The 27,340-nt window shown below is 42.7% G+C and overlaps 1 long non-coding RNA gene across 1 annotated transcript in view; it reads right to left on the reverse strand.

Moving 5' to 3' along the window:
• The window catches only part of LOC123362751, a 52,315-nt gene that overhangs the window by 21,100 nt on the left and 3,875 nt on the right, over positions 1-27,340 (reverse strand). Inside the window, exons 2-4 of the long non-coding RNA XR_006576548.1 lie at positions 27,148-27,223; positions 13,360-15,196; positions 11,913-12,154 (exon numbers count right to left, since the gene is read on the reverse strand). This is a non-coding gene — a long non-coding RNA (uncharacterized LOC123362751). The remainder of the gene's footprint in view (positions 1-11,912; positions 12,155-13,359; positions 15,197-27,147; positions 27,224-27,340) is intronic.

Consider the following 27,340-nt stretch of genomic DNA (forward strand, 5'->3'; position numbering starts at 1 on the left):
ATTGGTTTGGCTGAGGTCTGAGCGAGTGAGTAATGTCCGCCAGCGCGCCTTTAAACGGCCAAATGCCCATTCCACCACCATTCTGCACTTGCTCAGCCTGTAATTGAACAGATCCTGACCACTGTCCAGGCTGCCTGTGTATGGCTTCATGAGCCATGGCATCAAGGGGTAGGCTGGGTCCCCCAGGATAACGACAGGCATTTCAACATCCCCAACTGTTATTTTCTGGTCTGGGAAGTAATTCCCTTGCTGCAGCCGTTTAAACAGAGTAGTGCTTCTGAAGACGCGAGTGTCATGAACCCTCCCTGGCCATCCCACGTGGATGTTTGTGAAACGTCCCTTGTGATCTACCAGTGCTTGCAGCACCATTGAAAAGTACCCCTTGCGGTTTACGTACTGGGTGCCCTGGCGCTGCGGTGCCAAGATAGGGATATGGGTTCCATCTATCGCCCCCCCACAGTTAGGGAATCCCATTGCAGCAAAGCCATCCACTATGGCCTGCACGTTTCCCAGAGTCACAACCTTTCGTAGCAGCAGCTTAGTGATTGCTTTGGCTACTTGCATCACAGCAGCCCCCACAGTAGATTTTCCAACTCCAAATTGATTCCCGACTGACCGGTAGCTGTCTGGCGTTGCAAGCTTCCACAGGGCTATCGCCACTCGCTTCTCTACTGTGAGGGCTGCTCTCATCTTGGTATTACGGCGTTTCAGGGCAGGGGCAAGCAAGTCACAAAGTTCCATGAAAGTGCCCTTACGCATGCGAAAGTTTCGCAGCCACTGGGAATCGTCCCACACCTGCAACACAATGCGGTCCCACCAGTCAGTGCTTGTTTCCCGGGCCCAAAATCGGCGTTCAATGGATAGAATCTGCCCCATTACCATCAGGATCTCCAAAGCGCAGGGGCCCGCGGTTTGAGAGAATTCTGTGTCTACGTCCTCATCACTGTCATCGCCGCGCTGCCGTATCCGCCTCCTCCTCGCCTCGGATTGAAGGTCCTGGTAGACTGCACTAGAGCGCGCGAGGTGTTTAAAACATTCACGATTGCGGTATGGAGCTGAGCAGGGTCCATGCTTGCTGTGCTATGGCGTCTGCACAGTTCACCAAGCAAAAAAAGGCGCGAAACGGTTGTCTGCTGCTCAGGGAGGGAGGGGTGAAGCTGTACCCAGAACCACCCGCGACAATGATTTTTGCCCCATCAGGCACTGGGATCTCAACCCGGAAATGCCAAGGGGCGGGGGAGGCTGCGGGAACTATGGGATAGCTACGGGATAGCTACCCACAGTGCAACGCTCCAGAAATCGACGCTAGCCTCGGACCATGGACGCACACCACCGATTTAATGTGTTTAGTGTGGCCGCGCGCAATCGATTTTATAAAATCTGTTTTACAAAACCGGTTTATGCAAATTCGGAATAGTCCCGTAGTGTAGACGTACCCTCAGACAGAGGTGTCAGTAGAGGTGGTTTTGGAACAAATAGATATAATCAATCAGTTCTAAGTCACCAGAACCAGATGGTATCCCCCCCTGAGTTCGGAAGGAACTCAAATATGAAATTGCAGAACTATTAACTGTGGTACGTACCTATCACTTAAATTAGCTGAGTAGCGCTGATTTTTAAACAAGACTCCTGTAGCTTATTGGCCTGTCATTGCCAGGATTGCCTAACTTTAGGACCAGGAAAATTGATTAAAACTATAGTAAAGAACAGAATTATCAGACACATAGATGAACACTATGTTGGGGGAAAGAGTCACCATGACTTTTGTAAAGAGAAATTATGCCTCACTCATCTATTAGAATTCTTTGAGATTGTCAATGAACATGTGAAAAAGGGTGATCCAGTCCATATAATATACTTGGATGTTCAGAAAGCCTGTGACAAGGTCGCTCACAAAATTCTCTTAAGCAAAGTAAGTGATCATAGGATAAGAGGGAAGGTCCTTTCATGCATTGGTAACTGGTTAAAAGATAGGAAACAAAGGGTAGGAATAAATGGTCTGTTTTAAACAATAAAGAAGTAAATAGTGGTGTCCCTCAAGGATCTGTTTGGAACCTGTGCTGTTCAACATTCATAAATGATCTAGAAAAACAGGTGAACAGTGAGGTGGCAAAATTTGCAGAAGATAATTATCTTGAGCAATTTTGTAAGTCCAAAGCAGACTGTGAAGAATTACAAAGGGATCTCACCAAATGGAATGACTGGGCAACAAAATGGTAGATGAAATTCAATGTTGATAAGTGCAAAGCAATGTGCATTGGAAAACATAATCCCAATAATACATACAAAATGATGGGGTTTAAATTAGCTATTACCACTCAAGAATGATCTTGGAGTCATTTTTCAGAGTAGCAGCCGTGTTAATCTGTATCCGCAAAAACTATAAATATCTTCTGTCTGTGTGTTCCATTCTATGCATCCAAAGAAGTGAGCTGTAGCCCACGAAAGCTGATGCTGAAATAAATTTGTTAGTCTCCAAGGTGCCACAAGTACTCCTGTTCTTGGAGTCATTGTGAATAGTTCTCTGAAAACATCTGCTCCATGTGCAGCAACAGTCCAAAAAAGCTAACATAATGTTAGAAACCATTAGGAGAGGGATTGACAATAAAACAGAAAATATCATATACCCACAGCTTGAATCCTGCATGCAGTTTTGGTTGGTCCATCTCAAAAAGGATATATTAGAATTGGAAAAGTTACAGAGAATGGCACATAAATTAGCTGTATGAAACAGATTTAAAAGAGTGGAACTATTCAACTTAGAAAAAAAGAACTAAGAGGGGATATGTTAGAGGTCTCAAATTATTAATGTTGTGGAGAAAGTGTATAGGGAAGTGTTATTTACTCCTTCACCTAAACATAAGAACCACGGTTCATCCAATGAAATTAATAGGCAACAGGTTTAAACAAACAAAAGAAAGTACTTCACAGAACACAGTCAACCTGTGGAATTCATTGCCAGGGGATGCTCTCAATGCCAAAAGTATAACTGGGTTCATGGTGGAATGGCTCCAGTGGGCTCATGGCTTCAATGTCTATTAGCCAAGATGGTCATGGACACAATCCCATGCTCCAGGTGTCCCTAAACCTCCAACTGCCAGAAGCTGGGACTGGACAATAGGGGAAGGATCACTCAAAATTGCCATGATCTGTTCATGCTATTCAAGCATCTGGCCTATCCACTGTCAAAAGACAACAGGCTAGATGGAGCAATTGTCTGATCCAGTATGGCCATTCTTATCTAGTTTTTTCAATAAATGTTGCATATGCTTTTGGTACAGACTAGGTAGGGGTCAAGTTTGGTTTAAACTGCTGTATGTGGTCTTTATTCAGTTTGATTTCCTTATTGAATTTAGGATACTTTAGGAGAGCCCTCCTGTGGCAAACACTTGTAAATTCTCCTGGTTGTATTCAAAGACAAGGCAACCCACTTGGTCTGTATCTGCTTCTTTGTTCAAAAGGTAGTAAGTAATTATTTATTGTATCTACAGGCCCAGAGGTGTACATGGTACTCAAAGGCAAATAAAGGACTACTAAATTCCTGGCCCTCACAATCTAAGTTAGACAATGCACAGGCACAGTAGGGGGAGAGGAATGGATTAACAAAGTCATGTGAATAGATTGTGGGCCAAAATTATCTGCTGGAGTAAGATGGCATAGCTCCATTAGTGTCAATGGAACTGTGTCAGTTTACACTAGAAGAGAATTTGGTCCTATGCATTGTTAAGGTTTGACGTCTTTTTCTTAGCATATTCTAAAACACATACATGCACACAGAGAAAAGATACATGGATCAGGGAGGCTATTACAGGCATAAAGGGTAGCTTGAAAATGAGGCTGGGGAGACCTGAGTAGGAGAGGATGACTGCAGACCTGATTCCCTGTTGTATTGCACCTTGGGTTGTCATTTACACTAGTACAATGTGTGTAAAATGCTATCATTCCGATCCAATAGCTTTTTACACCAGTCTACTCTGGGGTAAGTGACAGTGCAAGTTACAGAGCAACACACAATCATACCCTGCAGGCTTTATTTTAATCCCTCCAGTACCAGTTTTAAACCAGTGTAACTTCACTGGAGTTATCCTGAGTTGCTCCAGTGTAACTGAGAGCAAAATAAGACCCCAAAGTGTTCCATGAAATAGGAAGAGTTAGCAGAGCAGTGCGAAGCTTTTAGTATCCGTATCATTCCTATTAATAGTTTCCCATGAATGCAAGTGTAGATGAGTTAATTCTCAACCAAAGCCAGAAGAGCCGATCTAAATATTGCACATGTATTTCAAAAGTAAAAAAAACCCTGAGCAATTCTACCATATAAAGATTACAGGCCCAATTAATCCATTTAAATAAATAAAGGTGCATCATGCATACACTTAGCCCCTTATATCTATGAAAATGGCCTTTCTAGGAAAGGATTTATTATTAATATGGTCAAGTTCAACAAAATGTAATTAGCTCTAACTGCCAACTCAGCCCTTCTCCGAACACCTACTGACATACAGGAACACTGAACTAAATTACATATACCTTTGTTTTATACACACTTAAATGATTTACCAGCTAGCACACCACCTTGCGGCTGGAGATGACATTACAGGCCCTCTTCCTTTGGCAGCACTTGCTGACAGCTACTCTGGCCCTGCTTCTTCCTGTGACCCAGCTGCAGGGCTGTCACATGGAGTTAGGCTGGGCAGAAGTAAAAACTGGAGGAAAAATATCTTAACAATAAAAATGGACTATTTTATATTTTTACAGCTATGGGGGGTAGGATTGAGGTTAACGTTAGGGTAGTACTGGCAGCAGGGCTACAGGGTGCTCGCTCCCTGTGTTGCCCAGTAGCCCAAGACAGTGGGCACAAGGTGCAGGGGAGTCCGCAGTCATCCTGCAGGAGCAGAGACCCCTCTCCCCCAGCCAGGACTGTAAGGAAGACGACAAGCCCTTGGCCGCAGGGGAGGCCATGCCGCTGTTGATCCATTCCCGCCTAGAGCAAGAACTATTCAGCAAGGGGAGGCCTCCTCTGTGGCCGGGGGCTCATCTTCCTCACAGTGCTAGCTCGGGGTCTGCTCTGCGACAATGACCATTGCCTCCCTCTGCAGATTGTGCCTGTGGGGATCAGGTGCCCCCCGGCCCTGAGACGGTGCAGGGAGTCCTCTGCAGCTCTGCTGTCACAGACCTGAGCACTCCTTCCCTCCTATGGTAACAAGGCTACAGAGGGCTCCCTGTGCTGCCCTAGGGCTGGTGACGCCTGATCCCTGCAGTCACACTGTTACTAAATTTTTTTAAGACCAATTTCAGTGTGTTAGCTGAAACTGACGTTTACTAACAGGTCATTAATTAAAACTGAATCCTTCCAAGCCTACTTATTCTCCCCGCTTTCCGGGGTAAGCCAGTAGTCCAACATATTAACAGTCTGTTGACCTTGCATTAGGCCTTGAGTCCAACTCCAAACTCACTCGTCCTTACCCTTGCTCTCAGGGATTTCAAAAGGCCTTATCCCTTGTCAGGGGATTTCCACACCCCCTTCCTCAGTGGGCAGATGGGGGAGCCCAAGCCTTCCCACTCTACAAGTTTCTGGTGCAGGAACCCTTAATAAGAACTACACAGACCCCTTAGTGCATTCCTGGACCACTTCCTACCTTGCTGTGTCTTGAGCCTTTGCAACAGCCACTTCCAAGGCTCACAGCATATCAGCCTCACTATTGCCAAGCCTCTTCCCCAGGTTCACTGTCACCACCAAGCTTCTCAGCACTTTCCATCATCTCACTGGTTCTGCTGCAGGACAGTTGGCAGGACAGTCCCTGACTCAGCAGGAGCCTTCCTGCTCACTGCAGACCCCTTCGTAGAGAATACAGGGTAGATTTACTTCCTCCAGCTTTCCTTCCCAACTGCCTTGGGCTCCCTGATGCAGGCCTATCTTCCTTCAGAGAAGCTCTGTCTGCCAGTAGCCCAACTCAGCTCTCGGGCTCCAGACAGGCTTCTCTCACAGAGAATTGGCAAACTACTGTCATTTCTGGCCAGCCCCTACCTGGACCAGATTCAGCTCTTTTAACTCCTCCCTCCAGGCTTGACACCTACCGCAGGTGTAGCAGGGCAAGGCTGATTGAGGCCCCAGGCTCTCATTAACCCCTACTGACCCAGTCTGGGGTTGGTACACCCTACCCCTAACAGCTAAATTCTTTCAATGTTTTAATACACAAAATTTTTTGGATCGGGTTTTTATTACTTAATAATGAAGAACCCATTTTTAAATCTTCTAGATGTAATGTTAACCAGGGTTTCTTTCTTAAAGAATCAGAGGGGTAGCCGTGTTAGTCTGGATCTGATTTCTTAAAGAAGCTATTATCACACGTTTTGAATAACTTGTAACATGTATGCAAAATGTTATTTGAATAACCTGTATCTATTAATTTCCTGGGATAGCACAACTTCATCTGTTGAACTTAAATAGTGGAGTTTTCTAGTTTCATAATAATAAAAATATGATAGTAGGAAAGATAATTGTTAGTGAGCCTAGGTGTTTTGCTATCTTCTATAACTACTCTTTTAAAAGAAATTCAACGCTCTTTTAAAACAAATTCAACATGCGAGTAAATCTGGTCCAATATGGGATGGTACTTAAACATTTGCATAACTTTAAGGCCATGAGTAGTTTCACTGAAGTCAAGCACTACCTAAGCACCTTCTTGAATCTGGGCCTCTGCTAGTAGTTCAGCCCACTGATCAGTAGATGGTGGTGCTGTACTTTCAGAGGATTCAATTAAATGAGGCAAGGTATATATCAGAATTTGGTTTCTGTCTTTATTTTTACTGATGGTGAATAATCATCTTGGAGATTTCTGGTGCATTAAAAACCCATTACACAAATTAAATCAGAAATGCTTCATATCTACTGCCTTTGGATAACTGCAAAAATGTCTATTATTTCCTTTGGCTTTTCTAGAGTACCAGAAAACTTTATTTGTTCTTCCATTTTTTCTCCCCCATTTTTCTACATTGTGAAAAATAAAATATAATAAACCCTTTTACTTTTGCTATTTTCAGTATACAAAGTGAAATGGCAGTGTCAAGCAGGGAGTTTAGAAACAAATACAGATGACAAATCACAGAAATGATTATAGCCTACTTATTTTCCAGCTTATTTCCACCTCTTTGCTGATTCAGCTACACTGTTTGGTACCTTTGGGTGGGGGTGGGAGTGGAGCTAAGGCTTCACCCACACTTCCCCCATCTGTGTGGGAGAGGGAACAGCATCCCTGGAAAGGCTGCTCACCCACCCATATTGCAAGCTCTGATTCATGCATGAGCATAGGTCAAATTTATACCCCTGTCAGCCTATATCGAGTGCAGAGAAAACTTTATGATATTAGGGGTCTGTGCCTGATATATTCAGAGCAAATATGGACAATGTTTCTCTTTGAGGACTGTATTTGGAGCATGATGGTCTCTGACCAACACTGGACAACAGAATAGGGTAGAGTTGGCTTTCCAGTCAATAGAAGGGTTGAAGGACTATAGAAGGGTCTTCTGTAGCCCATATGGTGAGGGTAATGTATGAAATATTGTGATCTTTGGTCTATACAGAAAGGACAGATCTGATCTCCAATTAGTGGGTATGTTAGCTGTTCACAGGCCACTATGTAGAGTTTTCTCTGGGATAGTAGGGGTCTGTGGCTTGTACTTAAAAGTTCTAACCTGTGAAGAATGATTGGGGCATGAAGGGCAGAGTTAAGGATGGTGTTACAACAAGAAATATGTCCAAGCTTTCAGATATTTAGGGTATTTTAATGTCATAAACAAATGTGTTTAAATCTTAACATTAGAGGAGCCCTGCTGGTGAAGAGTGCTGATCTGGTCAATTGCCCACCCATCCTACTCCAGCTCCTTCCCCAGCCAACCTTGGCACAGGCTATACCTGCCAGTGCATAGCCCCTGGTGAAGTGGGGGTTGTGCCACAGCTTCTGCCCCCATTGATGGACTTTCCCATGGAAAGAACCTGGATCCTCATGTAAAATTAAAGCAGTTCTAGTGGTTACTTCTTCTCATAAGGGTTGGATTTTAGGGCATTCTCAGAGAAGATGCATTGATGTGCCTTTGTTTTTATGACATTTCGTTGCCCTAAAGTGCACCCAGAAGAGCTTTTTTCAGAGTCAAATTGTGCATGTTACAAAGAATGGAATTCCATTTTAGCTGGAAAATTCTTTCCACAATGTAATCATGTTCTTGTACTATTTTCAGGACTTCAGTAGCATTCTGTTCAAAGCAGCTTGCAAATTCTGGATTCCAGGTGTTTAGATTTAGGAATAAAAATTTTCCAGTATGGGTGTGTTCCAGGATACCAACTTATCTCCGTCACTCCTTCCTCCATATAGCTTTTCAATTGAATATGTTTCCATCTCTGATTATGGGATAAATTACACAACTTCTGAGAGATACGCAAAAGTTTCAACTATGCTACCCAGTTGGCTGGATATGTAGGAGCACAGTGGGTATATAGAGAGATTAACCACACTCAGTAGGGATTGTATGTGTGTACATAAACAAAGCCAAGGCAGTCATTCCAGTTGGGACCAGACATGAAACCTGGCTATCAATGAGGCCAGTAAAAGCATAAATCAACTTGTTGGACGAATCATTTAAATGAGAATGGATACAGGAACCTGAGAGCAAGAATCTGGTCTCCTCCCAGTCACTTAGGGATTCCTTGAAAGAGGATCTTCCGGCTTAGCAGCACCCTAGGTGGCAGCAAAAGGAGAAAGAGGGACATGGTGTTTCATGGACAGGTTCCTGGCCTCAGCACAGGTAGACCTCAAACTCGTTCAGCTACCAATTCAATGTGCCTCTCCATTAGGGAACACTCCCATTCCCTAACCCGTGCCTCCTGCTCCATGAACCAGTTCATCAATGTCTTTTCCTGCTGAAGAGCCCATTCCTCCCATGCCTTGTGGAATTTAAACTGCTCCTGGGTTTTCCTGTCCATCCTCCTCCAGGGTCCTTCTCCATCTGCCTCTCCTGTCTCTAGGATGCTGCTCCTGCCCTCTTGGTGGAACAGTTTCCCTCTTAGGAGCTGAGGGTCCTGCCAATTCCAAGAGAAGAGTAGCATATTTTATATATATATATATATATATATATAAAATAATTTTTCCTTTTGAAGAATCCAAGAATCTCCCCACATAACATAACTTTGCTGTAGAAGGCCACAATTTTGATACTTTTCAGCATTCTAGGAATGCATCGATTAGACTGTTCTCAAACAGCTTTTGCAGCCATGAGGATGGAGCAGAGGCTACCAATGATTACAAAAACAAATCCCCAAACCCTCATGTTTAAAAAAAATGTAAACTGTCCATAGTGTCTCAAGGTGAGGCAGCAAGAGGTGGCAGTTTCTTCCAGGAGCTATGTTACCAGTTTTCAAAGTCATCTTTAAAGGTTGGCCAACAGTTGGTGAAAATAGTGGTTTTCAAGGTACCAGAACGGAAAAAAAGAAGTGCCATTCCACTCCTGTGGAGGAGATCTGTCAATTGATGCCAGAGAGATGTCTCTGCTAATGGTCACTTCTCTACAAATTGCTGAATGGAGGTGTATGGTCAGCTTCTTAGCATACGTGCAATGTACCTCAGGTGGCATGTGACCAGGATTCATCACCAAATTTGGTCCTCTGGTTGGATCATTAACTTCCCTGGCCTGGGCCGATGGACCAAGCAGTTTTGCACTGCTGTTGAACCTCAAGTTCCAACTGGAGTTTTCTGCTACACCAGAAATTTGCTGAAATATGCTTACAGGACTGGGAGACAATTTGACTGGAAATTGACTATATGCTCAGATAACAGAGAGTTTCTGTGCAAAGGGAGCTGCAAACCACAATCTCCCCCACCTCCCCCACCCCTCTCTGACATCACCAGAACATCCTGCTTCTTCCTGCCTAACTACAGTAAAATGGACAGGAAAAGACAGAGACAGACCACAACTTTATTTGGTTCCCTGAAGTTTTAGATCAGCACCACAAGTCCCTCGCCTCTCCACTGCCAAGGGGCATCACACTGTTTATCCAACCACCAGACCACCTTCTCACACCCATTTTCCCCAACTTGTACAGCATAGCTTGAGGCAAAAAGAGGCCAGACATCAGGGTCAGAGACAATAAACGTTTTGTCATCTTCCAAAGGAGAATGACTACTGTGACTAACTTTTCCTGAGACAACCAAGGTGTTCCCCTCCCGGATTTAATCCCCCCTTCACCCTAATCCTCCTTCCGTTCTGAGTGGATCCTGTTTGTACAGGGACAGTAAAAACAGAGGGGTTGGAGAAGCACTGAAAAAATGTGTAATCTTCTAAACCAAAAGAGGCAGCAGTTACTAATTTTAGACAATTAACTCTAAATAGTCTACAACTGTCCCATCCCCACCCAGGACCTTTCTAAATCAACCTTTCTCTTTCCCTGGTCCACACAGCCCTGGGACCAGCTCCGCCTGACCACTGGCTGAGAAATGCACAGACATGGGGACACAATGATTTTTCATTAGTAATCTGTCTTTAAGACCTAGCTTTGCTAAACGCATAATCATCGTTCATCAAAAATCAATACAATCACTGATTTATTGCCATGTCTTACTTGGGGATCATTTCAGGATGGAGCAAAGTGGGAGCTGGGTGGGGGGGAGTTGGAGGAATTTAAGGGGATGTGGCATGACAGTGCTGTAGCTTCAGCATTGCAGTTCAAATGCAGACATAGCAATGCATGGCATATTACCCACTGAGGAGGAGTCAGTGCACAGTATTTCATATGCCGCGGGACTTAAAATCAGGACTGTAGCACCAGAGCAAGCAGAGATATTGGAGGGGACGGTGTATGTGGCAGGGTCTATTGTAACTTACCAGCCTCTGGTTCTGGTTTCTGCCATGGCTCAGGGTCCTCCTCATGTTTGTCAGGGGGCTTCCTCAACCAGCTCCTCCACATAGAGGTATAGAATCACATGTTCCTTGTCCTCTAGGGTATCTTCTATGTCCCTGCTGCCTTCTTACCCTAGCCCTCATCAGCATCCCATCAGATGAGGTGGGGTTGAGGAGGGAATTATGAGCCACTTCAGGGGTATGTACCAGTCCTCCTGAAGGGACTGTTGGTATCTTTTGTCCTCTGGTCTAAGAGCCTTGGGTGCTTTATGCATTCCCGGCACTGGGCTGGAGTCTGCTTACTGTCTGCCTGCTCCAGCCTCTGGGCTGGTCTACACTGGGGGGGGGCGCGATTGATCTAAGATACGCAACTTCAGCTCCGTGAATAGCGTAGCTGAAGTCGAAGTATCTTAGATCAATTTACCTCTCGTCCTCACGGCGCAGGATTGATGTCCACGGCTCCCCCTGTCGACTCCGCTACCGCCGTTCATGCTGGTGGAGTTCCGGAGTCGACGGGAGTGCTTTCGGGGATTGATATATCGCGTCTAGATGAAACGCGATATATCGATCCCCGAGAAATCGATCGCTACCCGCCGATATGGTGGGTAGTCTAGACGTACCCTCTGTGACATATCGCAGTACAGGTGTATCTGCCTGCTGCTCCAGGAGACATCATGGATAACAGTGTACTCCAACAACACATTGATCTGCACCCAGGTATGACAGGTGGGCCAGGTGGCTGCTCTTAGAGCAGGAGCTGTACTCACCTGTATTGATTATAAGAGTGCAACAGAAAGTGTTCTAATGTGGTCTGCCCCACTCACTGCTACCAGTTAAGGGGAGCGGGAGAGGACAGGTGGGGAGGGGAAACTGGGACCTTTATAGGAAGAAAAGGGTCCATTGGACTGTGGGAATGGAGGTGGAGGACTTTTGAAACTCAAGACCTAGTACATGCCCTTTACTCCATCCACGTTGCAAACTGGCACAGGTACCAGACCATGACACAGCCTGAGGCTTGTACTTACCCACACCCCTTAGGCATGCCAGCTTACTCATCCTCTGCTTGCCTCAGACACATGCTTCTGGAATTTAGGTGTGGAGAATAGGGGGGCTATGGCACAAATACGAGCATGGACATGTGTACAGTCACTGCTGTTGATGTGCCCCATATGTTCCAGAAAATTTTTGGCTCATCTTCATGTGTCTCAATTCTGTTTCCAGATGGTTTCTGCCCCTCAATGGTGTCAGCTAGAACTGTATTCTGGAACTGAGAAGAAAAGTATCCCAAGGCTAGTGGCCCAGAAATGCCCACATAAAAGGATCTTATATATGTTTCACTTACTGTGACCTAAAACACACATTTTTTTAATTCCACTCTAATTTTTTATGCCTCACAGAAAATGCAGGAAATATTTGTTTAAAGATGTAATATAAGGAGGAATTCCCATGCTGTTCATTTTGGATTTGAAAGGCAATAATTTATTGGTCAGTAAGCTTAACTTGAGAATTTGACATTTTTGAGGGCGATGGCTATGTAAATGTATCCTGATATTCTCCCGCTTGTGTCATAAAAAACTGGTGCACTGATATCACTTTCTTCATGTGACTGAATGGAGAAAACGTAGAGCCCTACAGAGTCTTTTACTGAGCAGACTTCCTGTGTATTATGTCTTACAAAAATCTCTGAACCTTTTAAAGAAACAAATTAATTAGTAAAAAGAACAGAGAAAACCAAATCAATTTAGTTAAATATTTTCAAATATTAAAAACTGGATATTGTTAAAACACAAAGGAATTCAATAGTTCACCTCTGACTGGCTAGAAGGAATTGATTTTGTTCTATAAATGTGTCAATGGGAAAGCATTTCTCTGGCTGAATAAAATTCAAGGCAGAATTAATCTCTTAGTTGCACTTTGTCCAATAAAGCTGTGTGCATAGTTAAGTTATTTAATATAGTTGTTTCATCACCCAATGTAATTAAAAAGACAATTTAACCAGTGTTTGTGACAGCGCTTCCTTAATAAAAGTATATTATTCTCCATCTTGGTGTCATGAGCCATAGGTAAGCTGGGCTTTTTCATGGGATCACAACAATTTCTATGAAAAAATAATTTGTAGCCCAGCTGAAAGTGAAGAAACCCTTTTAAATGTAAATACTTGTGTGGTGACTTGGTACTTTAGAGTGCATAGTACTGGGAAAAGCACAAGTCATGGACATTTCAAAAATAAACTATAATTTAAACTCTGATGTATGTTAAAATATGAAATTATCACACACATGCATTTAATCCTAAAGTTTACTTTGGCAACATATGTCACATTAAACTTTAACTAAATTAACATACATAACATTATGTATGATGGCATTTGGGGGCTCTTTGGCTGAAGTAGCACAAAGGATGAGGTGTCAGAAAAGGGAAAAAGTGGCTGGTTTTGTTCTCTCAGTTAAAAAACCCCTGCTATAGACTTACCATATAATAAGGCCTGAGCCTGTAGTCCATACTCCCACTGATGGCAAGACTGGGATTTTATCAAGACCTGTCTCTTTTCCAGGTTGGCAATGCTTATCAGACTCAGTAGTTGCGTTTCGCCATTCACCTGAAATTAGTACAGACGCTCCCCGGGTTACGCAAGACCCAACTTACACAAATTTGCACTTACAGAAAAAGTTCCATAAGCCAGAAATAGGATTTCCGAGTTGTGGAAATTTTTGCATAACGTACGGGTATACATTTCTGTCTTACACAAAATTTGAGTTACTCAAGGCTTTCCGGAATGGAATGATTGTGTAAGTCGTGGGGGCGGGGGGGACTGTAGTTTCTTTTGTATGTGCTGCTGTCCTGCTGAGGAAGTTATGGTAATTCTTGTTTGCTGAACATATGGCCATCACAGAGCCACATGGTAGGAGCTCTGTGCCTAGCTACATGGCTACAAAATCTTTTAAAACAGTACTTGAAAATGGACACTCATGGTGATCTGACTCTTTCTGACTGACTGTCTGCTATGATATTATTTGGTGCCTGCCAGGAGCAGAACAGGCAGTATCAATTCCCCGCTATCTGTTCAGGAAGTACCTAAGAACCATACTGCCTGCAAAAATCTGCCCTGGTTGCCTTCTGTGAAGGGATGACTTGAGTCATTCCGAGTGTCAAGCTCCCTAGGAGGGGCAGCAGCTCAATGCATGGAATCATTGTTTCACAGAACTGAGTGCAGCTCCAGCTGGAAAGAGGATCTCACAGATCCAATGATGGCACTGAGTTTCCCCAGAGCTGAACGTTCTGTGTCACTGATGGCACCATCTGTAAAATGTTGAAGGAATAAAGGTTCTGGAGAAAACTGCACTGCAACCAACCCCATGGAGCTGTTGGGGGGGAATAGACTGATATTAGAACTGAGGGATTCCCATGCGGATTAATTACCGGTATTTATGATTAATTATGTATGGGATTAATACACTTGGTCAATAGGATGTGCAATCCCTTAGTTTCATCAAGCACTGCTTAAAATAAAGTTTTGTAGCTTTGGGGCCAGATACAACTGCTACAGTGTGGCTCAGTGAAGCCAACATTATGAAAAAGGAAAAAAATCCTTACACTTTGACACTGGTGGGAAATTTGCCTGCGAAGCTGGAGGGAGGAAGAATGAGACCTATAGATTCTCAGGTGATATTAAAACATTCTAACCACTGTACAATATAGAAGTTTCTTAAAGATTTATGATTTCTATGGCAATCTTTTTTCCCCTGTGAAGCATCTTTTCTGCTGAAGTACTTACACAAATAGAAAGCCTTGCTCTTTTCTTTCAAAGTCAGCAAAATTTGGTCTAAGAGAATTTCTAAATAAAGGGGGGAAATGTTATTTAAAAAACATACCTTAATTTAGCATAGAAACATTTTCTGGACTTCCTTTTATGCTCCCCATCCAGCTGGCTTGCACGTTACCTATTACTCTGCCTGGGCTTTGTGCATGTGTGTTTGGTTTGGTTTTGAGGGAAAAGGAATTGGAGATAATCCACAAACAGGCTCTCTGATGCTTCATAAAATAAATTGCTCCCAGCAAACCATGGTTTGTGATAGAAGATGGCACTTCACATAGCAGGACTAAGGATACCTCCTGCATGTTTTACTCAAGTTTGTTTTGATTCATATTAATAAGGGGGGGGGAAATAATGACCCTAATTGTATTCTAGCATTCCAAGTGCTATTGACTTAGTGCATGATGCCAGACCTACAGTTACTGTGACACTTGCAACACAGATTCTGTTCATTGAAGGCATAGGAGTCTTTATGACTTCAGATAGTACGAACACCTGTAATGCAGAGCAGAGAGTGAGTTAGGGGGTTTTATGAAACAGAACTTAAGCTAAAATGTCTCAAACACAGTTAACATGGCTGGACAACTTGATTCAATAGCCTAACAGTAAGCCACATGGTTTACGCTTTTCTGCTCCTTCATCTAGTATTAAAGGCCTGGCCTAACAGAGTAAAACAACAAACTGCAACTTATTTTCTGTAACCACATATTCCTAGAACTTTGAACCATTTTATATTTAGGCAATCAATGCATTCAAAGCATAAACATATAGCAGACACCTGTAATGCAGTCCAGACAGCGACTCAGTGGTTTGTATGAAATGGGGCTCAAACTAAATTGTCTGCCCCTATCAGACAACAACCCCAGCCAGCCGGAGTAGGGAGCATCTAGAAAGTATAATCTCAGGTGAAAACTGGGGTGAGGGGAATGGGTGAGGTTCCAAATACTTCAACCATTGTGAAAACTTTAGTTATCAATGTGAGATCATAGCACTCCCTTTTGTGTATGTCGTACATTACCACTGGCTGAGCTTTGCAGAAGAGAATCTGTTTTACTGTATTTCAATCAGGGTTTTATCAATACCTATTTCTTGCCAAGATAGGGAACACCTATTTTGGTCTTTTGATGTGCTTTGACATTCCACTGAAATTAGTGGTTTCTTTTAGATGCGATATCTTCCTACTGGGGATATTTTGAAGAAAATAGAAACATTCTTTTCTTGGACATTAGTTTGGCTTCAGTTTCACTCCAAAACTAATTTCAATTTTTAGATATTTTATTTTTGGAATAAAATTCAGTGTGATATTTATGGACCTGGACACAGGCAAATTTCTCTGATTCCCTGCCTCCCCCGCCGCTTTAAATCTGTGTTTTACTACTAATCCTATTGTGCTGACTTGTCCCTTTAAATGTTTGAGCACTCCCCCATCCCTAGTGCAAAGCCTCACTTTCATGTTTTCAGTTTTGCTTCCAGAACAATAAAGATTTCTGCTGCAGCTAGCTGTGCTTAAATGAGCCCCTCTGTGTCTACATGTCCTTCTCTGCTGGCTCCAAATAGTGCACCTATTTACAAAGAAAGCTGTGAATGGGGTAGACGAATCAGAAAAGAGATACTGGAATTTTCAGTTTAAGTTCAAGCACATTCAGTGTAGGCCGGTTTTCTGAATTCTGCTTTTGGGACTAGAATAATGTGCTTCAAAGAGCTGGGAACATTTGCCTCTTGGGCTGCCTTCATAGCGGCTCTGTTTCCAAGAAGTATCAGTGGGACTTTAAAACTCGCATAAGGTGCTTTTGAGATCAGGGAAATGCATGGTCATTCTGCTGCTGAAGAAATTATTAGGCCTTGTCTACGCTAGAAAAGGTTTTAGCTATGCCAGCAAACCCTCCTAGTGTACATACAGCTTATTCTGGCAAAAGAGGGCTCTTGCCAGTATAGCTTGTATCGATTAAACCAAACAAAAGCTATACCGGCAGAAGCATCTTTATAACTGAGACTACAGTAGGGCTTTTGCTAGTATAAAAACATCATTTAAAAACAAAGGTCACCCCCACCCTCCAACTGACATGACTATATTGGTCAGGTCATTTTTATTCTTACTCATTCCAGGGTTAACTGAGTCTGACACACCAACATCACAGCATAGCAGCAGAGCTTTGGCCCAACCTCTCTCTGTATTTTTAACATGACTGGTGTGAGGTACCACTGAAACAATATCTTAAAAAAATGCTGTTAATTGTGCTACAGATTAAGAATGATGATCTGCTTTTCCAGATCAAACCTCATTCTTCTGGGATAAGCTTCCTATCCAGGTCCTTTTCCTAGCATATCATATATAGGCTTTTTTTGTTAAGAAGGTTGTTTGTAAAGACTGATAAAAATTAGTTATGGTTTCATTTACTAATTGACTGGACACCATCGCTTCTACTAACATTAGCTTTTCTAGAAAAATGACAAACATAATGCCTAACTTGAAAGTATTGTATCATGGGTGAATGGGCCAGTTAAAGTTAGTTTTGATCTCTAAATAAATTTGAAAAATTTCTCTGCTGAATAACTGGCCAACCATTTGTATTCCATGACTTTCCCAGTCTCTAAAGCTTTGTGATTCTGGTTATTATCAGGATTGTTTGCAATGGGTGTCATTGTCAAGGGACAAGAACTTATTTTATCTTTAGTTCTATCCCAAACCTTTGCTAAGAGATGTGTCTAAATTTCTGCAGGGCATGATTTTTATTATTATTTATTAATCCATGGTAGCCTAGTAATGTTCACATTTAACACAATTTTTTTGTTCAAAGTATCTTTACTCACTCCTGGTCTCTTCTTATTCCATATAAATTCTAACATCTTCTGTATTCCTGCTAGGGTTTTATCTTGGATGATTACAGGAAGATTTTGAAACAAGAAAGATATCCTTGGCAAAAATGTTCATTTTGACCATCACTATGCTTCCCAACCAAGAAATTGCATACTTCCCCAGTGCTCCCAATCCTTTTTTCATTTACTGAAGTAGGACCTTGACATTTAATTCACAGAGCTCTTCTAGGTTGTTTGAGATTTGAATTCCCCGATATCTCATGGAATTTGTTGCCCATTTGTACCTAAAATGTTTTCTGGAGGAATGTCTTCTCAGAGCCTAGTAAATTTATAACTAGCATTTAAGATTTGGCATAGTTTCCTTTAAATCCAGATGCTTTCCCACACTCATGTATTTCTTTAAATACTAATTTTAGAGAAATAATTGTTTTAGATAAAAACAGTATTGCATTCTCTGCATATAAATATATTTTTGATGTGGTCCTGCAAGTTTTATTCCTGATAGATTCATTGTTCTTATCCTCTCTGCAAAAGGCTACATGGACAATGCAAAAAGTAAAGGAGACAATGGACATCCCTGCCTAGTCCCTCTCTAATTCAAACAGGAGAGATTTAACCCCATACCCACTTTGGGACTGGTGGAAAGAGCAGTTATTCAGTTAAGGAATTGGAGGCCAATCTCCATAGGGGACAGGACTTGAAACAAAGTGGCACTGTTCTATCAAGCTTTCTCTGCACCAAGTAATAACAAAAGAAATTGATTTTTTTCCTGGCATTATGGATGCTTCCACTTACTCTTCGAATATTGTCTGACAATTGTCTATATTTAATTAATCCAGTTTGATCTGGGTTTATATAAACTGAGATCATGGACTGCAATTGGCTAGCTAGTATTCTTGCTAAAATCTTTGTCATAATTCAGCGGTGATATGAATCTATATGAGCTGAATAAAGAAAAGTAATTTCCAGCTTTAGAGAAAACAACAAATAGCCTTTTTCATAAGTTGTGGAATTTTCTCCCCATTAAAATGGCATTGAAGGCATCACTTCAAAGATTTACCTCCTTAAGTACTTTGTAAAATTCAGCTGGAAAGCCATCAGGTTCTGGAGTTGTACTACTTTTCATAACAGCCGCTACCCTTCTTCTTTTGTAACTTATTTACCTGAAGTTTCTTTATCAATTTTGTTTATCTTTGGCAAGCCTGCTACTTCCAGATATTTTTTAATAACTTCAGACCTTGGAATATCTGAGGTATAGAGGTTTTTATAATAAGCAGCACATATTTCATCAGGGCGTGGAACTGTCCTTTGCTGATTGTTTTTAACTAGCGGAATAATACATCGCTCTTGACTCCCTTTAAGCTTTCAAGCCAAGAGCTTACCACATTTATTTCCTTTGTCATAAAATGTCTGCTTTGTAGCTCCTGTTCCAGTTATATTTTTTTCCCTGCAGTCCTTTTCTTTTCAGCTAAGAAGCTCGGCTTATCAACTGGTCCTTAATTACTGCTTTACCAATCTCCTAGAGAAGGCCTCTGTATATTTTCCTCATTTATTTGAAAGCATTGAACAAATGTCCTTAATTGTTGCAGCCTGATCTTTGTCTGGGAGAAGCAAGCAGTTCATTTTCCAATAAAGTGATCTTTGGGACTCAGCACACAGCTATCAAATGTTACTTCCACTGGTGCATGATCTGACCATGCAATGGTGTCAATTTTTGCAGATCTTGTCTTCTTCATTAAAGATCTAGAGAGTAACATTAAATCTGGTCTAGTATAAAACTGATGAGGATGTGACTAAAAGTGTAACCCCGGGTGCAATTCTCTCTGCCAGTCTGAGAGACTGATTTGTTGGCACAGAGAAGTCAATGCTTTACCTGCTTCCCTGTCCCTTGTCTTTTTTGTCAGATCTGTCCCCATAAGAAGTGAATGTGCAATTGAAATGTCCTCCAATATAATTTTCCCTTCCTCAAAGTCATTCATTATTTTAAAGAAGTCCTATAAACATTTTTTCTTTGCTTTTCATTGGGAGCATACACAGAGCACACTGTTACTAATAATCCAGCAATGGAATAAAATAAAAGAAAACATCCCTCCTGATACTTAAATTGGTCTTTAATCTGAAAAGGTACATATTTAGCAAATGTTATTTCCACTCCTCTTCTTTTCTTTGGTTGAAACAAAAAATGGTCTGCTGAAATGAATTACTTTTCATGCCCACAACTTGCGCCTCCTAAAAATGCGTTTCTTGAAGTAGAATCTGAGTGGGTTTCCTTTTCCTTTGACTGTGCCTCCGGCAGGATCTGTCAGTACCCTTTGGTTAAATCGAAAGTCGTGATATACTGGGCTTCCCCCAGTATAGATACGGGATAAAACCCAAGCTAGGGTCTTCTCCAGACCCAGGTGGCTGGCTGCTGGGATGTCATGGGCGAAGTTCAACATGGCCCATCTATGACACCCCAGGATCACGGTTTGCAGGTTCGAGGGTCTCGTTCAACCTGGCAGAGTAGATCCTGTGTGAGCTCAAATTGCAGCGGCTGGTTGGCCTACTGAGCATCTACCACGTGTCTCAGTGTGGGGTCGTCCCAGCTAGTGCTCCCTCCATCTGCCTGAGGCAGAGCACTGTCTTCCTAAGTGACCTGATCCTCTGGTGAGGCAGGCAGGCTGTCAGGGTGTGCACCACCCAACTTGGTGATCCCCCTGTCAGGTTCTCCCCTTCTAGGGCCATTTGTGGGGGAGCTTCTCGGAGGCTGAGACTTCGGGCCATCCATCAGGTGGCAGCCCCGGCGGCTCCTTGGCCTCTTGGTCTGCCAGAAGCCCTTGAAGCTCTGGACAGTCCTCAGGAGGCAGCCCTGGCAGCTCCTCTGTAGACTCCCACAGCAGTCGGGATGTGTCTGTCACCTGTGATGGCTCCAGCCCAACTAAGCTGTGGGGTTCACCTTTTGTACTTCTGTTTCCTGTCCCATCCTTCTGCTTCCAGTGGGGTGGACATGGTTTTCCTGGTTCTGCCCACCAGGGGGCAGTTGTGGTCCCTCCCTCTCAGTCTCTGAGGGAGGCCATACCTTTTCATTACACTATCTATTAGGTGTAGGGGAAAAAGCTGCATGATCATGGGGGACTTCAATTTGAGTGACATATGCTGGAGGTCTCATGCTGCCAGTACTAAAACATTGTTGGAATTTCTAAACATAGATGACAATTTCCTAACTCAAGAAGTGTTACATTCAGCACGGAAGAATTCTATATTAGAACTTGTCTTTGCAGATAAAGAGGAACTGATTACAGAGCTAAGAATTAATGGTAACTTAGGCACAAGTGATCATGACTTGATAATATTTATAATGTGCAAGCAGAATAAAGCCCAGACCAGTAATATATATACCAGGTGCTTAAAAGGGCCAATTTTACAAAGCTGAGAACAGTTATGAGCCAAATCAGCTGGGAGGAAGGATTTAATCAGAAAAATGTGAGAGAACACTTTACTAGATGCCCTAAAAGGCCATAATTCTACAACTGAGGAGTAAGGCCATATTGGTTAAAAAACTAACATGGTTTAGAGGGGAAGTGAAGGCAGCTATAAAAATAAAAAAAAATCTGTATAACAAATGGAAGAAAGGGGAAGTTGATAGTAGTGAATAGTTAAAAGCTAGGAAATGTAGAAAATTAATAAAAAATTTTAAATCAGCAAGTCTGGATAACTTGCATCCAATACTTTTAGAAGCTGTCTGAAGAGTTTGCTGGACCATTAATGTTGATTTTCAATAAGTCTTGGAACACCAGGGAAGTTCCTGCACACTGGAAGAAAGTTAATGCTGTGCCAAAAAGGTTAAAAGGTAATGACTCTGGGTAATTATAGGCCTGTCAGTTTGACATTGATCCCCAGCAAGATAACGGAGTGGCTGATATGGGACTCGATTAATAAAGAATGAGAGGAGGGTAATATAATTAATTATAATCTTTACGGTTGTGAAAGCTGGGTTACATATGCGAAGCAGGAGTGGAGATTGAACAGTTACCACCTCCGCTGTTTTAGAAAAATCTTTGGAGGTACTTGGTACCACCAATAATGAGATTGTTGAGAGAACTGGCCTACAATTTATGCAGACTATGCTGGACTTTCGCAGGCTTCACTGGTTGCAACAGATGAAGCGCATGCCTCAAGATCGTCTGCCAAAGGCTGTGCTCTATGGCCAACTTAAGAACTCTCTGAGATGCTGAGGAAGACCAAGTCTCTGATATAGCGACAAGGTCAAGCAAAGCCTCCAGAAATTCAGCATTCCCACTGACAACTGGGAAAATCCTGCCCATAATTGTTCAGTTTGGAGAAGGTGGGTAAAACTGGTGCAGACACCATGGAGAGCCATCAGAGAGCCCAGCCTGAGGCCCGCAGGTGAGCCAGGAAGCAGAGTATGCTTCAACTTCCATCTGGCAAGTGGGAAGGTTGGCTGCTCGTGCATTGGGCGCTTTTTCCATACCACTGCTAAGCACCATTGACGGACTAACTTTGTAGCATCTCCTTTAATCTGTCAAGATGTTGGACGGCCATCTAACCAACATGGGTTATCTTTTTCTGATGAGATTACTGTCAGGGTCTGTGGAAGACTGGTACCAGTCACTAGTACATGGGTCAGCAACCTTGAACATGTAGGCCGTGAGACATTTTGTTTATGTTGACTGTCCACAGGCATGGCCCCCCACAGCTCTCAGTGGCCGCGGTTCACCATTCCCAGCCAATGGGAGCTACAGGAAGCGGCGTGGGGGGCTGGCCACCACTTCTCGCAGCTCCCATTGACCGGGAACGGTGAACCAGGACCACTGAGAGCTACAGGGGGCCGTGCCTGCAGATGGTCAACACACAAAATGTCTCATAGCCTGCCAGCGGATTACCCTGATGTGCCGAAGGTTGCCAACACCTGCACTAGGACATGGCAGCTGGACCTGGTGGTCAGCACAGTGTTCAGGAACCAGAGCCTGAATGGACAGTTCTGAAGTCAGGAGCCAAAAGTTGGAGCAAGGGTCCAAGGAAACAGGAGCCAAAGCTGAGAGTCAGTGCTGAGTTGGAAGCTACAGAACCTAGGGTTGGAGCCAGAGGAGTCATAAACCAGGGCAACAGGGTTCAGGGACTAGAATGAGGCTGAGGGCAGAAGCCAAGAACAGGGCAAGGTCGAAGTCAAGAACAAGGACAAGGCCAAGAATCAGGCAGCAGATGGCAGGGTCTGCAACAGTTGCAAGCCAGGCTCCACCTTGTGGCACAGACAATTTCCTATGCCTTTCTGGCTTAACCAATCAGGGACTCCAGAGGTCCACCACTCAGGTCCCTGTGGGCTCCACTTTTAGTCCCAGAGTCCCTAATCCCAAAAAGAGTAAAGGGAATGGTACCAATCATCTAACAGCTTGTCCTGGGGCTTGCCAAACCTATCCGACCCGGCTGGTATACCAGAGTTTGTCATCTCCTTGTAGGCACAGAGAGGATCAGTGACTGGCCTTCCTGAGGGCAGTTCCTCTGAAAGCTTCCAGAAGTCTCTCTTGAGAGCTGTAGAGCAGTGTTTCCCAAACTTGGGACGCTGCTTGTGTAGGGAAAGCCCCTGGCGGGCCAGGCCGGTTTGTTTACCTGCCCCATCCGCGGTTCGCTGCTCCAGGCCAATGGGAGCTGATGGAAGTGGTGCTGGCCAAGGGACATACAGGCCACTGCTTCCCGCAGACCCCATTGGCTTGGAGCAGCGAACCACGGCCAGTGGGAGCCGCAATCGGCTGGACCTGCGGACACGGCAGGTAAACAAACCGGCCTGGCCCGCCAGGGGCTTTCCCTACACAAGCAGCATCCCAAGTTTGGGAAACATTGCTGTAGAGCTACAGTCTGCTCTCTCCTGGAGCAGCTCAGCAACTGCCTGGAACGTCTTACTTTTAAGCCCTTACTCCACCCCGGCATGATTGATAAGGCTGGAGGGGCGGGGCCAGCAGGTGTTTAACCGCTTCATCACCAGTGCAGGGTCTATACACCCTGTCACAGGCACACATTCCATGGATTAAAGGTGGCTAGCAGGTCTCAATGTATAATTGTAAACAGGGAATCATCTGTTGAATGGGTGGGTTCCTAGTGAGATAACACAGGAACTGGTTCTTGGCCCTATGCTATTTAACATTTTTATTAATGACCTGGAAGAAAAGAAAATCAATACTGAAATTTTGCAGATGACACAAAAAACTGGGGGAGCGGTAAACAATGAAGAGGACAGGTCACTGATGAAGAGTGATCTGCACCACTTGGGAAGCTGGGTGCAAGCAAACGCTATGCATTTTAATATGTCTAAATGCATGCATCTAGGAACAAAGAATGCAGGCCATACTTACAGGATGGGGCATTCTATCCTGGGAAGCAGTGACTCTGAAAAAAATTTGGGAGTTGCGGGGGATAACCAGATCAATGTTAGCTTCCAGTGTGATGCTGTGGCCAAAAGAGCTAATGCAGTCCTTGGATGCATAAACATGGGAATCTCAAGTAGAAGTAAAGAGGTTATTTTACTTCTGTATTAGGCCCTGGTGCAATGCTGCTGGAATAATGTTCAGTTCTGGTGCCCACAATTCAAGAAGGATGTTGATAAACTGGAGAGAGTTCAGAGAAGAGCCATGAGAATGATTAAAGGAATAGAAAACAGGCTTCATAGTGATAGATTGTTAAGCTAAATAGACCCAAGGAGCTCTAAGAGAAAGTTAAGGGGTGACTTGGTTTCAGTCTGAGTACCTACAGTGGGAACAAATATTTAATAATAGGCTCTTCAATCTAGCAGAGAAAGGCGCAATCTATCCTGTGGCTGGAAGTCAAATTCATACTTGAAATAAGGCATACATTTTTCTGAGTTTAATTAACCTTTGGAACATCTTACCGAGGGCCATGGTGGATTCTCTATCAATGTCAATTTCTAAATCAAGATTAGTTATTTTTCTAAAAGCTATGCTCTAGGAATTATTTTTGGGAAGTAGTATGTCCTGTGTTATACAGGAGGTCAGACTAGCTGGTCAAAATGGTCCCTTCTGACTTTGGAACCTAAGAATCTTGTTAAATTTGTGGATTTTTGGAGAATATATCCTCTGCAATTCTGTTTTTTTTTCTGGTTGGGGGGTGGGATGAGTTTAGTAGGTTCTGTTCTGATAGGGGGTGGGATGAGTTTAGTAGGTTTAGTGGGGTCAATGGAGACAAAGTACTTTGCTATCCCCTCCGAGCTCAGGCTTCAGGCAGCCATGTTATTTTGGCCCCCTGCAGGTCTCCCTGCATTTAGTTTGTTTTTTTTTAATATGAACAATCATTATCTTAACAGACTGATGATTTAGGACCTGCTGGAGTCAATCAATTTGGGTGAATTCTAGTGCATGGGTGTAGTGCCAATGAATTCAGTCCACTCGTACAGGATCAGGCCTTAAGTGGCTAGTGATCTATGGATTATGGGTGCGATTTTTCAGAAGTGCCTAGGTAGTTTAGGCGTTGAAGTTTCACTCATTTCCAATGGGACATGTGCTCCTAAATTACTAAGTGCTCTTTAAAATTTCACCCCAAAATATTATCTATTTTTAAATGGTAGTTTAAAAGAAAAAATGTTACTACACAATTACATTTTCAAAAGTAACATGTTTCGATACAACTGTTGTGAGTATAAATGCCTAGAAAGAACAGTAGGGATGTTCAACCTACAATACTACATGGTATGGAAATTCAGAAAGAAAAGAAAATATTTTTAAACTCTAGATTTGTAATTTTTTCTTTATACAATCTAAGTATTGGGCCTAAACAACTCCATAGTGATCCTGTGACTCACTCTATTGTTTGTAAGCATTTTAGTACTTGGGGTATATCTCATCATGAATTCATTTGAGATTTCTACAATATGGTACATATTCGCACCATGTTGAAAATTTGTCCTTCCATTCTTTTGCTGTGTTAACTTATATTTAATTGCAATAATAAAAACCAAAGAAATTAAGCTACAAAACCCCCATGTTAGTGGTCTGGCAAGAAGTTCCAATATAAAGCTGAATTTCAATTCTTAAATAATCCCACAGAGCCTACTAACACATTACAACACTGATATTCTTATAATAAGTGCCATAGAAATGTTTATAAACTGGGCACACAATTATTATCCATTGTGTGAAGAGCACTGGAGCACATCAGTGTAATTAATTACAGTAAATGTAGGGCCCTGGATCTAAACACTGTACTCCCATCAACAGCTGTGTGACGATATATCTATCTTAGGTACCCATATGGTCTCCAGTACCATAGTATCCTAGTGCCTCACAATCTTTAGTATATTTATCCTCACAACACTCCTGTTAGGTAGAAAAGTTGCTACTGATTTTATGTGGTTCTGAGTGGCAGTATAAAACCCTAATATAGAAAGCATTATCTTCCCTCTTTTACAGATGGGAAACTGAGGGATAGATTGGAAATGACTTGGTTAAAGTCACAGAGGAACACCAGGGTCTTGAATCCAGGCTGCTTAAATCCTAGGCTAGTGGCTTATCCACTGGACTTTCCTTCCTCTCAGAACCAAGGCAGTCAAGTGATATACACAGCTCAAATTTGGGGCTAATCAGCTTTGACATATTGCCATTATTCATAGCCTTGACCGTGTCCCTTTTACACGTTTGTGCTTGAAGACAACAATCATCAGTTATTAGTGGTTAATTATCTTTAAAAAAAATCCCATTTTACAAATGGCAGCATTATGTAGTAGACATGTGCATTTAAAAACATTTTTTAAAAGGTCACCCGAGATGATTTTTGCCCTCTCTTCAAAAGAAAACCACAAAGATTTTAGTATTTTATATATATATATATATATATATATATATAGTTTTATAAGTTTGCTATTGCACACAGTATTTGCATGCCAGCATTCAGTACTAAAGGCCTGATCCCAAGGTTTGGATCAGGACCTAAGTGAATGTTTAGGTTCCCACTTCAAAACCTTCAAATATAGCATTTGTAATGGGAAAAAAAAACCCACTGGCATGTTGCTAGCTATTGGGCTGCAAGCTAGCACGTGTGTGTGTATGTGCCTACACATTCACTCGTGATGATGTTTGAAGAATTAAGCCATCAAATTTCCACATTTTGGGGCCAACATTGTATGACAGCTCCTAGCTAATAGAAATCTGTGCAGTAAAACTAAGTAGAAAACAAGGCTGTATGAGAGGAAATCATGGCCCTGAGACTGAAATCTAATACATAGAGAAAAAATCCTGGCTTTCTCTGTAAAGATTCCAGGGACTCATGAATGGGCTGCACGTGAACTACTTCAGCTTTGTCTGGAGGCTATCGTGTCAAAGTTTAAGTGTCAAGAATCCAGCTAGAAAGTGCACTCAAATGTAATATTTACTAAAATTGTCTTTGAACCATAGATTGCGTTTGGGAAGCAGAGCAGGAAGTGCTCTTCTTAGTGCAAAAGTCTCCTACATTCCTCATAATATTGACTTTGGGAGCTGACTTTTGGCTTCTATTAAACGGCACGTGAACAGCATAGTGATGAAGAGTTCCATGGAAACCCAGAATGTCATAGAGCTGTTAAAGTAGGACTGAGAAATATTTTAAGTGCCAAGTCCAGAGTTGAGGATTGATCATTTCTCTGACAGTACCTGATGGTGTCACTAACGTCTGAGCAGGAGGCAATACTCTTTAAATTGCTTTTGATGTTTCTCACATCAGGTGTTTCTGGGTAAAGAAAACAGAAGAACCTGAAAGATCTTATCCGGTAAGTAAAGGAGAACAGCTTTACAACTATTTACCTGTCTAATTTTAAGCCTACAATTTATTATGATGAATGATCTT

This window comes from Mauremys mutica, chromosome 2 (assembly GCF_020497125.1).
Source record: "Mauremys mutica isolate MM-2020 ecotype Southern chromosome 2, ASM2049712v1, whole genome shotgun sequence".
Taxonomy (NCBI): domain Eukaryota; kingdom Metazoa; phylum Chordata; order Testudines; family Geoemydidae; genus Mauremys; species Mauremys mutica.